Below are 13,940 nucleotides of genomic sequence, written 5' to 3'. Positions count from 1 at the left end.
TTGTTTCTGCACAAACAATAGTGAGGGAAAGGGCAACTGTTGATCCTTTGCTTGGAAAAGTAAGTAGAGAAACGAAGAAAAAGATTTTCTTTATTTCTTTTATTTATTTAAAAAAAGTCCAAAATAGGACTCTTTAATGATTAAACGATAGCCAACTACATTACTTAATGGACTCCACTTCTAGCTGAATATTTGATTTTGTACACCCATATAGACCCCCTACTTTTGGGTCTTATAGTTCAGCCCATCAAAAATAAAACCTACAGAGTTAAAGTCCATGCCTCATAGATATTAAATAGGGTAAAATTTCTGGACTGGGCCCGCATTATCCCCTAATGCTTATCTGATGTTTCTGCACAAAAAAAAACCACCCACAGACCCACTAATCTATTGCTCTCGACGCCTGTGGTCTGCTTGTCCCTTTTAGTTGGAAGGGAATTGAAATATTTTTGAAGGCTACGGGAACCATCCTACCAAGCAATTTGAGTATCCAGGGAATAGTTATTGTTTGTACTTCTGGCTGTAAGATGTGCAGAGTGGGCTATCCTTTCTGGATCCTAATCAAGATAGGCTTCTGTTCTTTTTTGTGATTTTTTTGTAAAGCTGCTTCCAACATATTTGCAGTATGATTCGGCAGGCTCACATCTTTTTATAGCACTATTGGGCTGTTCTTGCAGCCTCTTGCTCCTTTGTAAAATTTACACATCAAAATAATAGAAAAAAATCCTTGTCGAACCTGCAACTAGGCATGGATGCATGTGTTACTATTTGGAAATATTTTTTTTATCACTATGCTAATTTTTTAGTAAGAACATATCTGTGCGGAACCCCAAGGGGATAGCTCAGTTGGCAAGGTCCAAAACCTCATTATTAAGAGGTCATGAGTTAAAGTCTCCTTGGGGCATACCTATAAAAAAAAAAAAGATACATCTGTGCTGAAAGTAGCTGGAGTTAGGAAAAGAAAGTTTCCAAATACCATTTTGGGATCCAGAGCCATGTTCATCATTGAGATAGCATGCAAATATTACATGTGTTATGTTGTACTAATATACATGCATATTAAATGGTTCTAATTCTTTTTAAAATGGTTTTAGTTGGATCGATATCTTAAATTGATCTCTCACTCACTCTCACAACTCCCCCCCCACCCTCCGTGACAGAAATCAGCCTTTGCGGGTCTATAGTATGGTGAAGTATGCTGCCATAGCTCGGGGGGATGCAGAGATTTTTATGAAGTTTGCAAAGGCTGGATACAAAGAGAAGATATGGGATCATGCGGCTGGTGTTGTCATCATACAAGAGGCTGGTGGTGTGGTAACTGATGCCGGAGGTCGTCCATTAGACTTTTCTCAGGGTATATATCTAGAAGGCCTTGATCGAGGCATTATTGCTTGCTCTGGTGTTAAACTACATCAGAAGATCATCAGGGCTGTTGATGCTAGCTGGGACTCCTCTAATCTATGATGTTTATTGTATATTTCCAATGCATCAATGGAGCAGACGATGTCTTTATTATTAACAGGGTAAGCTCATCATAGTAATTGTATTAGCCAAAAATTTAAAAACTAGATGAACTGATTCATGACTCAGTCGAGTTGGATCTTTTCTCCTCTTTATCATTCAGTTACTCATCTGTTTGAAAACAGTGGCTGAAATCCGATGTTCTTTTTTTAGCTGGAAAATCAATATTCAGTCTTAAAAATCCAATTACTCACCGAGTCACTGAATCAACTCCTTGAAGTCAAGATTCTATAGCTATGCAATTGGATTCCGGGAACCAGTTTTTCAACCTTGATTTTAATTATCACCTATGTTCCTTTCTTTAGCATTTTGGCTCACCATTTTTAAGCTCAAAATTAATTGCAGGGGAAGGCAGATTCTGAAAGGTTTGCTGATGGAGGTCGATAACCATTCTTTCATGCCTTCACATTCCTCAGTTACTTGCAGAGAATGGAGTTATGATGACCCACCGAGCTGAAGATAGTAGGTTATTCCATTGAGTCGGTTTTTTTTTTTTCTCCTTTTTTTTTTTTTTGGATTACCCAGAAGCATCTTACTCTTTGTCTTTGCTCTGTAATGCATGAGTGTGCCATTTTGCAGAATTTCTTGATTCTTCATGTGTGGCAGTTCCCCATGGAATACAATTATGAAACGCTATGTACATACATATATACATCAATATTCTACTTTACTGATCCTGATTGCTTTTTGAAAGACTGGATCTTTCATTGGTGGTTTATATAATATCTGATTTCATTTTCTACTCATACATATGCATAGTTGCATACATGACAAATACATACATATATGCATATCTTTTCTTTTCGAGACAATGTATATGGTTTTCAAACAAATTTTTTTTTTCATTTTTTACTTAATAGATTTTAATCCTGAATAAATTTGATGCTTATGTTCATCTTATGGATTTTAAATGTGAAGTATACATTGGCACAAGTTCAAACAGAGAAAACCTGTTCTCTAACGACTTTGGAAGCATCAAGTAGAAAGCAAAATTTGTTGGGAGAAAATATCTTAAAACCCCTCACAGAAAGAACTGTATCCAAAAAATCCTCTCTTTGATTTCTCTCTGTCAAACCCTCCAAAGATAAAATCGTGTTCTTATTTTGGTTGTTAAAGGCATGTAAAATGGCTGAAACACCCCCTAATGTCTTTAAATTGAAAAACATTTAGCGTATTTTTGTTATTACCATATGAGTGAGGACTTTTAACTTTTAAGGCTGTATCTGACACGTTAATTGTGATTTTAAGGATCCTTTGTGCTTTTATAAATCCCAACAACTTAAGAAGCGTTATAGGCTAACTCTTTTTCTATTATGGTTTTTTTTTGGCGCAAATCTATTATTGGTTTAGTAGACATAAAATTCGAAATTTGTAGTTTAGGTGTGATTCTTTTACTAATAGATATTATTTGTTTTCCCTGGTACCCCCCCCCCCAAAACTTTTTTTTAAAATAATTTTCCCTTCAAAGCATATATGCCTGTTGTCAATATGCTAGACAGATGACTAGGGTCTGATTCCTGAGGTCAACATCCTGCATAACTGGAGTTGTAACTTGAACTTTTGAGTCATAAACTAGGAAAAATTAATATCTAAATTGATAACAAAATCCACAGAGATATTCAGGGTGGTTCAGAACAAAATTTTAAGTATTAATGTGTATTGTGTTGGCTGATACGTATATCTGTGGGTATTGATATGATACTTACTGATACAATACTTATTTTTTAAAAACAATTTGTATTGGGTGACACAGTCTGATATGGATCGATGCAGGTAAGATACACTTGAAACACCTCCTTCGAACCTACAAACAGAAATCGTAAGTGAGATACGAAACTAAGAGAAACAAAGGCCTTGGAAACTTGTTTTTCTCTTTGATTTGAGTTGGGGAAAATCATCTAAAATAAAAAACAACGATAATTATCACCATATCAGATTTACAGCACTCAAATCTTGAATTGAAACTGTTTTGGGTGAAAAAGAGGTAAAATTGCAGAACTTTTTTTTTTTTTTTAATTATTATTATTATTATTATTATATTTTTTTTTTGTTGGTGCTTAAAGCTCTTTTTTCGTATTATTTATTTATTTTTTAAAAAATGATTTAAATCCTTGTATCAATCTATTATAATATGTTTACATATTGTATAAGGTGTTTTGTTCTTCAAAACTACATTTTATATGTATCATAAGCACAACCATGCATTCCTTGACCATTTCCATGCACATCTTTAGTGTATCTTGCATATTTTCAATACGATATGATACATATCTTAAAATCACCTCTTCGATTTGATACCCGTTGCCAATACTTAAACCCTTGGTTCAGATTGGGGAAGTCTTTAGGTTCTAAAAAGAGAGAACTTGTAAGGGTCAATTAGGTAGTGAGTTGGTTCAGGGTCTGAATCTCAGAAGAAAGGTCAACAAAATTGTAAAGTAAGGGGTTTTTAGTGTTTCTTGGAACTTAATGTGCGGTTTCCATTGGATTTCATTCGAACCATTTAGCTTTGCTGTGTTGTAACAGAGACACGAATGATATAAATTCAAAAGAAAAAGTTTTGAGTATAAATGCAGTAGAAATATTGGGGGGGGGGGGAGTTTGGGAATGAAACACATGGGATTAGGTTTGGGATTAGTTGAAGGGTTAGAGTGATGCTTTAAGATTGAGGTTGATAAAGAGCTAGAATGGTTTATTGCAGAAATATAGAGTTACAGAGCAATGAAGAAAAATGCAGTGTGTTGGTGACAAAGAGAAAATAATAAAACCTAAGAGTCCCTCTTGGGTGCAAAACCAGGCAGCAGCAAACTCATAGGATCTTATCTATTGAAAAATGATTCGTTAACTGAAAAACTATCAATTCCATTGGTACTTAAAAAGTAAATAACATTTGAATTTGGAAAAACTAACCCCCTATGGAGATAATAAACTCTTTAAAGACACCCTGGAAAACCAGAACTGGATGAATCAGCCACACTCAGGGCTCTAAATTATTAAGAACAGAGATAATACCCTTAAGAGGAACTATCCCAGCTCTTAAGTGGCTCTCTTTTCCATTTCATGCCAGAAAGAATCCAATGGTTGGGATCTCCAGAATTTCTAGCTGTTTTTTTCCCTTTATATGTTCCGAGTTGGAACTCTTGGTTCTTACAGTAGCAAAATTAATATCTAAGATAATCACAAAAGTTCAGACTCAGATGGATTCAGAGTGGTTCAGTTTGGGGAAATCTTTAGGTTCTGAAAAGAGAGAACTCAGAAGGGTCAATTTGGTTGTAAGGTTTAGGGCTCGAATCTCAGTAGAAAGGTCAAAAAGATTGTAAAGGGGGGGGGGAGGGGGTTTCCGTATTTTTCGGAACTTAGTTTGCGATTTTCAGGTTTTGGGACTGAAACACATAGGATTAGGTTTAGGACTAGTGGAAGGGTTAGAGTGATTCTTTAAGGTTGAGGTTTAATAAAAAACTAGAATGGTTCAGATTGCAGATATCTATAGTTACAGAGCAATGAAGAAAATGCAGAGAATATTGGTGATAAAGAAGATAGTTAAATCTAAGAATGGCTCTTGGGTGCTAAACTTGTAGGATCTTATATATTTAAAAATGATTCATTCAGTGAAAAATTATCATTGGCATTAGTATCCATATATATGTGACAACTTAACTTTTTCTACTCTTTCTTGTACTTAAAAAATAATAATATTTCAATTTGGAAAAACTAACCTACCGCAATAATAAATCCTTAAAGACCACCCTGGAATACCAGAACTGGATGAATCAGCCAGACCCGAGGTTACAAATTATTAGGATAACTGAGAAGCCTGAAGAGATAAATGCCCTTAAAAGGACTGTCCTTATGACTGGAGATTGGATGAATGTACTAGAAGTGTGGTCACTCGTAGACACTTAGGGCCCGTTTGATAACGTTTCAAGAAACGGAACAAAAAGTGTTTGATAAAACAGTTTCGTTTCATTTGTTTTCAGAAATAGAAATTGAAATTTCTACCTATTTATGGTTCAAGAAACGACTCAGGCTTGTTTCACCGTTTCTGGAAATGACTCGTGGCCATTCTTTCGCCGGTTACTATCGACTTCCAGAAACATGACTTATCAAACACCTTTAATTCTGTTTCTGTTTCTGTTTCTAGAAATGAAAATTTATGTTTCTACCGTTTCTTGAAACAGAAACGACAGAAACGTTATCAAACAGGCCCTTAGTTCTTCCATTAGAGTCACTTGCATTCTGTATCTACAATCAACTAATTCTATTTCAACAAAGCCATTAGTGCTATACCAACCAAGCATTAGGCACAAACACAGAGACTACATATCATGATGGTCTAACTGCTTATAAATCGTATATCCATGGTTTTAAGTATCTCCGATACCGATACGATACCCTCCGATACGTATCTTAAATTTAGCCGACCGATACGATACACATCGATACGATACATGAAATTTTTAAAATCCTTTCGTATCGATATATATCCTACAATACATACTGATATGCATCAATACACCACCAATACACATCGATACGATACGATATGCCTCGATACGACTATGAAAATTATAAAATTGAGGTAAAATGTACGTTTTGGTATGTATTGGTACATATCGGTGAGTATGGGTAAGTATCGATTGGTACGTATCGGTATGTATTGGCACGTATCGGTGAGTATCGATATATATCGGTACGTATCGGTGAGTATCAATACGTATCGATGAGTATCGATATGTATCGATCGATACGTATTGGTCATATAATGGCCAAGATGGGTAATTTTTCAGAAAAACACGATTTTTTGAAGGGTTTTTGTTCCAAAGTTGCTGTCAGCCATATTTCTCTCTAACTAAAGTGGAAATCAAAGTTGGGAATAAGGATTTTACATTTATGGGACAACTACAAACCTTGAATTCTTAGTACGATACCCTTAATTTAGTGTTTATGCATAATACATGTTATCAATACATTTTTTTAACAAACTCTTTATGCAAAAGTGTTTAAAAAAATGTTTCCTATCGATTTATGTGTGTATCTTTAGCGTATCTTAGCGTATCTCCGATACGATACGATACTCTCCGATACGTATCTTAATTTTAGCCGATCGATACGGCGATCGATACCGATACTTTAATCCTTGCGTATATCTAAGATCATCCAAGCTATGCATAAAAACCGGTTTTACATTTTCTTCTGCTCTGATATCTCAATGGATTGTTTGCATAGGTCTGTCAATTAACATCTCCTCTGTAGCCAAACAGTTTGGTTTAGATGCTTTGCAACTGAATTTTCAATAAAGGTATATCAGTTCAGAGGATTGCTTAAAATGTCATTTAAGCAACCATTCTAGTTTTAGTGAGCTTCATTCAGACGCTAGTGGTTCAGTAGTTTGGCCAGGCGAGGAGCAGTGCAGCTGTAACTTTCCTTCTAGAGATGGGTTCGGTGTTAGGTCACATGATTTTGCTGACATGAATGTAGATGCTGGATTCTCTTGGTATATGCTTGGACAGGTCTGATTCATCAGACTGGTCTGGCCATCCAAGTGGATTTGCTTGTGGGATTTTCAAATGAGATAAGCATATGCCAAAGGTTGAAGTGAATCACTGTCCTGATGGGGAAGCTTTTATTTTACAGTAGTTAAGAATTTGTTTCCATTCCATTCCTTCATCAATCGTTGGCTTCAATTTTTCGAGTTCTAGCTTCGTGGTTTCAGCATCCCAAAAAGCTAGATAATCAGAAGGTAGGATCATGCATAATGCATAATGTCTTTGTTTTTTCTCAGGGTTTCTTTAAATATCAGATGAAATTTCTCTTAGATTTAACAAGACTTCGGCACATTCCCAACAATATATTGTCGAAATAGACAGTAAAATAGGTATATATTTCTGCATTTGGAACTTTGGAATTGGAGTGAGGGATAATCAGTCTGCTATGATCTTCAGAATGAGTTTGATATTATCGTTGGTTGTGTTTGGTAGGCATCTCAGAATAGATTCTGGGTTTAGAATGCATTTTGAAGCAAGCAAAAAGAGAAGAAGAATTGGTTTTCAAAATACGTTCTAGACTCAGAATCTATTATGATAATGCATACCAAACACAGGCCTAGTCTTAATCTGCTGTGTGTTCAATTCTTGGATCTTCATGCTTTAAATTTTCTGTCCCCCATGGCTGAAAATCTGATCTGTTTTAGTGTTTTTAATTTTGGGTGAGGAGAGGGACTTGGCATCTCATGCCAAACACTTCAGCATTCATATTGGTGTGGAGACTTTGGTATATCCTCAGTAGGAGCGGTTGGCACGTCCCTATGGCTTTCATGTTGTAAGGACGTATTTAAATTGTGCAGAGCCGGTGGAGTTTTACTGTTCTAAGCGGTTGGCAGAGGGGTTTATGAGGGGAACAGTTCAGAAGGCGGAGGGGTTTATGAGGGGAGCAGGGGAAGGGTTAAAATCTCACCCGAATTAAAGGGTGTCAGCTGGGAATCTGATTCAATGTCAGTGTACCATTGCTTTCTCACGTGGATTTTTTATTATCTTCTCTCTCCTATCAATGTGGGCCCATGTGAATGATTATCATTCTACACCGCCATTGATGTGGAACCCAAGACCTTCAGGTAGTAATGGGCTTTCATGCACCACCAGCTACCAACTTCACACGAAAGGATTCTTTGAGATACAATGTAGCTTACGTTCTTTCACATTGATTGATTGATTTATTTATTTATTTATTTTTGAAGAAAGGGAAAAAATCATATGAGGGTGTGGAGACCACGCTGGTGGTTTAGAGACGTTTTGTTAGGGAAACCCTATTTGACAGCATGGCACCCACACCCAGATATAATGAGAGGTGAAATGATCGCCATGTCTTATGAATGCAAAAAATCAAATGCTTGTTGTTGCTCTTGTGCGTGTTGTGATTGGCCCCGCATTGGTTCTGGGTCCGCAATCCTAGGCAAAGAACCCTCAACTAGCGTTCGGCTATGTCTATGTCTATGTCTCTGCTCCCTCCTATGAAATGCCATGTCAATCTCCCACAATCCTCTCCCTTTTCTTTATTACCATAGGGGAGAAAGAACATTGTGAGGTTGTCTATGCCCTGGACAAGAACTCAATCCCTTTTTATAAATAGGGCAAGGGTTCTTGAGCGATGTTACTCTACGCCATCTCAAAGTGATTTTTATAATTGTCCACATTGGGGTGAACTTATTTTAAAATTCATTGTGACCATGGAAGAGGTACTGGATGTTACCTACTAGCCCAATCTCTTTCCCCTAGTCGATGTAGGACTAAGGAATCTACCCACCTCCCTTGAATGCCTCTCTTGTCTAAGCCGGCATGCCATTCTCTCCCATTGCAGTATCCAATCACATGATCGAGGTCTACTATGATACCATTTGTAATGGATTGACTCTTAATTAGCATAATACTATCCATTTTGGGGTTTCCCCCTCACGGCTTTAAAACAAATCGTGTTATGTTAAGGAAATTACCCTTTATCAATAGCCCACTATCTTCCTCTCTAGCCGATGTGGGAGTAAAGAGTGCTCACCCCACCCTCTCAACACCTCTCTAGTTTCTTGGGCGTGACATCCCCCATGAAATAAAAGATTCCATCCATATTGATGCCTTTGCATGTGCTCTCATTGGCCCTGTTCTGATGCGGGATCACACGATTAAGCAACAATTTCTTGCCCAAAAAATAATATAAAATTATCTTTGAAAGAAGAATGGTACCAGGTGGTTCAAAGATACTCTCCTATATAGATAAAACTACAACAACTACAGCGCATGCAGAGACTACAAATTGGTTCTTCACACTGATTTTTTTCCTTCTTTGGGATGGTATCACTGTGTCCTCTCTCACCTTTTGTACTCTGATGCTTACGAGGTCCCTTTATCTCGTCTTGTAAATTCCTCTAATGTTAAAGGTAGCATGGTCCTTGTGCCAAGACACATGGGAGGGAATAATCCCCCTGTCCCACATGAAATGTAAAAATCTCATCGTTGATGCTTTCATGTGTACTCTCATTGATCCTTATACTAGGGTAGAAATCACGTTGCTTTTTGGGAAACCTCTCTCATAAATTTATTTCGTAAGAAAAATGTGCACGGGCTACAAAGATGATAGACATGGGACCATTGCAAAGAATACGATAAAGGCTTTTTATGCAAGTCCTGCTCCTTTGTTTTGATATTTTTTCTCGTGTTAATCTTCATTCATTGTAATCCAACTAAAACGATGAAGTACCCAATTTTTTTTGCTTCTTTAATGACCTTTAGCTTTCTTGTCCTCAGAAGTTAATCTGATGCAGGCGCCAGACTAGATGGGGGGAAAAAATCATGTATTGGTCGAGTACTATCAAATTTGGATTCAGATTCTTTCCAACTGCACTTGCGTTCAATCACATCCGACAGTTGAAGTATCCTGGGCATGCATCTCAAGGGGTTTCTAGTTATCGGATGTGCATTGGTCATGTGGCCCTCCACACCAGCACTTGGGTCAATGGGGGAACAAGCATGGATCTCCACCCAAGGGGTCAGGGGTGTCATTTCACGAGCACCCTATAGAGAAAGTAGGGAATGCAACCAAGAAGCATTTTTTTACCCTTTAATTAATAATGTGTAACCATTCAATTGCGTAAAAGGGGTTGTCAACCCGATCAGGCCGGTCGGTTCAGTTGAGTCTTTAATTGGTCCTATATCTCTAGACCCAAGATCCAAAATTCGCCAATCATATAATCTAAGGCCTAGGACCAAGACTGGTTAATAATCGGTTAGTAGATCCTGAGCTTTATCAGGTTCAGCTTATCAGTCAGTTACCAAGCCTTAATCGATTTGGACCCAGTTTGGTAAAAGTCCCACCCTCCCCACTCCTCCCTTAAATTTCATTATTAAACAATCATTAAATTATTTATATTATTTTAAATTTTTTATGTAAATGATATTTTGCAGTAGTATCTTATTTCATGTAATTTTATTTTTACTCTTTCAAAAAATATATATTTCTTCGTATGTTTGTTTTCCAAGTAAAATGGTAAAAAATGAAAAAGTTCCTATAAAATAAGATTTTTCATTATATCTTTTAAAGTATAACATTAAAAAAAAAAATTCAAAATGTAAGAAAAATTTACATGTGAGGGGGACGAGGGGAGGACGGTGAAAAAAAAAATCTATTAACTATGAGCCATTACGGTGTCAGGATAAGCATCACTATGAGAGGAGAGGTTCTTTCAATTCCGACTTCGTTTAATATGAGACAAAGTAATAAATCTAGAGAATATATTTTCCGTTCACCCATAGTAAATACACATTTTTTTTCTTAAAAGTAAAGACAGATAATGAAAATTTTAATTTCGCAAGAAAAAATTTTCCAATTCACATTTTTACATGAAGAAAAGGCAAACAATTTTCTAGTACGCAATTGGACTTTCATAATAGACTTTTGGTGACATCTCATCTCCATTGCCGACCAAAAATAATGAGATTTCGACCCGAGTGATCAGTTGAATTGGTCTCTTGGCGTGAATATCCTAGTTAATGAACAGTACCGCCAAGGAAGGGATCATTAATTGGAATGTAAGGTGGGACATGGCTTCCTTTAATTGAAGGAAAACAATGGCAAAAATTGGAGATCTTTTGGTGGGCCCTCCTTCTTTCCTTCTTAAATGATGTCTTAAGACTTTTAACTACTCATATGCCCAATTGGGCCTTGGCTCTCTGCCGGTGCCACGGCTAAGTCATCTAGAAAGAAAATAACATTATAAAAAACACTTTAGAAAGGGTGATAGACTTGACTCCCTTGAGTCTCTGTGATGCATGCATTGGAGATGATGGACATAAGATGAGAAAGAGATTAAATAGTTTTATGGACGAAGCTTGACATCTTTGACTTAATAGAGAACGTCATGATAAAAAAAAATAAAAAATTCATAATTATATTCTTTAAAATGAAATTATAGCAATCTTTTTGTCATTTTACGTTTATTTTAGTTCCATTCCTTATCCAATAAATAGAGTGATGGTAAGTAGTTCCATATAAATGGTTGCCAATATATAACGCCACCTAAGTCATACAACTCTCCATATAAATGAACTACTAGATAATTATCGGATAACTTTCCATATTACAGTACACCTAGCATAAGTTGATGACTACTAGAAGCCCCTCTACCATTAGATCTTCTGGGGGAGGGGGGCTGGAGAGGGACCATTAAGGCACAAAATAAGAGAAAAGGTCAAATAGAAGAAAATAAATAATAGAAGAGCAAAACATGGGATTTCACTTTCTCTCTCTTATTCTGTGTGTTGCTAGTCCCTCTTTAGCCACCCCACCCCCCCCCCCCCAACCCCCACGGACTAGGGAGGATTTAAATCTTTGCATGTAACATTTCAAGTTGCTTGACGTTGAGGTCAAGGTTGAGGTTGAGGTTGAGGTTGAGGTTGAGGTTGATGTTGACCCATTTAAATGAGAACATGCACAGAGACGTCGAAAGGGAGGGGCAGGGCGATCATTTTTTTTTGAGAAAATTGCATTACCACCCCTTGAACTTTGGTCCTTATTCAATGCCACCCCATGGACTTTTCGAAACGTCAAAGCCACCCCCTGAAAATTCAAATAATACCAAATCAGCTCCTGCTGTTAGCCGACCATGTTAAGTGAATGAAAATCTATTAGTCTTTTTTACAACATACCCAAAACACCCCCACCTATTGTGAAAGGACAATGTTGCCCTCCATTTCCTTTCTTCTTCTAAACCCACTCTCCCTCTCACTCCTCACTCACTCATACTCATTCGAACAACAAGGAAAAAGACGAAAAAAAACCTGCAACTCGATCGTGCAATTCCCCTTCGGAGTGCGATTCTCAGGTAGAAAGCTGACCAGAATGCGATTCCCCTCCGGCATGCGAACCTCTCCCCTCCGACGACTTGTCCATCCAAGGTATTTAGGGTTTTTCTTCCTTCTTGGACATTTAGGGTTCTTCTTCCTTGGTAACTAAGGTTTACACCCTGTGGAATACTAAAGATGGAGATTTTAGTTCGGATTGGCATTTTCTATTGATTGAGTTCAACGATGTCAATGTAATAGATTTAGGGTAAGTTTTGTGATTAATATGTCAAAGTCTCCTCCGAAAGAAGTGGCCTGTCTATCTCAATTCCAAGATCAGACGGCCAAACAGATCTTTTGCAACCTTAGACCTTGTGTATGAACTATTCTACATCTGTAGTTTTTGTGGAAAAATTTACCACATCAAGGAATCCTGTCCGACCGACACCTTTACGGATCAATCTCTACCAGGTAATTGGTGCTCAAGATGTGCATAACCCTATCTCAGCCTTAGCAAACACTTTTTGTCTCTCCAGTTCATGTGATCCCAGTATCTCCCTATCACCATCTCCTTCCACTCTCATTTATCCCACTAGTGAAAGCTCTACCTGTCCCTATTGTGAGGCAATTATCCCTATGGAAATTGATGGTTTGTCTGTGGTGCTATAAGTCCCTATTTCCCCTTAATGATTCTTTCTGGACAAAGAATCAATTTACCATGGATCTTAAGGTTTCTCTGAATCATTTCAATTGTTGTGTAAGTATCCGAACTCATATTTGATTTGACCATCATTGTGATGAGTATTTCCATTGAAAACCCACGGTTTAATCTCTACCATTGAAAACCGTCCAATGCTTTTTTGTTGTTAGAAGAAGCATTAGAAGGTTTTCCTTTCTCTACCATCCCATAATTCCCCTCTTATTCTTCTTTTTTTAGTGTTTTCTTTGTTCTAGATCTATGACTTGTGTTCTCTGTGTTTGGGTTCTGGGTCTATATTTTGAGCGTTTCTCATACTCTGGATGCTAACAATTGTAATCCACTTTTACCATGTTTAATTTGTAGATAATTGATGTCTACCACTAATGTTAATGAAAGCAACCAAAGTGGATTAAGGTTTGTAAATGTAAGATGCAAATGTCCTAAATCCAAAAGGGCATTGGTGCAAATTTCAGAGTCTAGTTCAAATCCAAACATGTTGTACTACTGCTGCCCTGAAGCGCCAAAAGGATGTCGATTCTTCTCATGATGTGATCCTATAGCTGCACTAAGACTTTTGCCACCCCCTGCAACTAATTCAGAAATAGTTGTTGGTGAAAGAATCCAGAGTCAACAGATGAAAGAAGAAATTCGTGCCTTGAAGAAAAGAATTAAGCATTTAGAGAAAGCGTATGGAACAATGAAAATTGTAATTGGTGTGCTTGTGGTGGTGAGGTTAGTGTTATGTGTTAAAAAAAAACTTTACAATGCTTAATGGTGAAGTTGTGTCGAGCCTATAAGCATTTGAACTAAATGAAATCGTTCATTCTCACTGTTCTTATTACTAAGTTGTTGGTTAATCATGACCTTCAAATTGAATGGGCAGCATTTTGATGGAGAGA

General features: G+C 37.1%; 1 long non-coding RNA gene across 1 annotated transcript; it reads left to right on the top strand.

Moving 5' to 3' along the window:
- The first annotated feature begins 1,137 nt into the window (after positions 1-1,137).
- LOC122094249 lies at positions 1,138-2,214 on the top strand. Its single transcript, XR_006144701.1, has 2 exons — positions 1,138-1,523; positions 1,867-2,214. It is a non-coding gene; the product is annotated as an uncharacterized LOC122094249 (long non-coding RNA).
- The last annotated feature ends 11,726 nt before the right edge of the window (positions 2,215-13,940 follow it).

The sequence above is a fragment of the Macadamia integrifolia genome, chromosome 11 (genome assembly GCF_013358625.1).
Source record: "Macadamia integrifolia cultivar HAES 741 chromosome 11, SCU_Mint_v3, whole genome shotgun sequence".
NCBI classification, from domain to species: Eukaryota; Viridiplantae; Streptophyta; class Magnoliopsida; order Proteales; family Proteaceae; genus Macadamia; species Macadamia integrifolia.
This window is presented reverse-complemented; position numbering and strand designations above follow the sequence as displayed.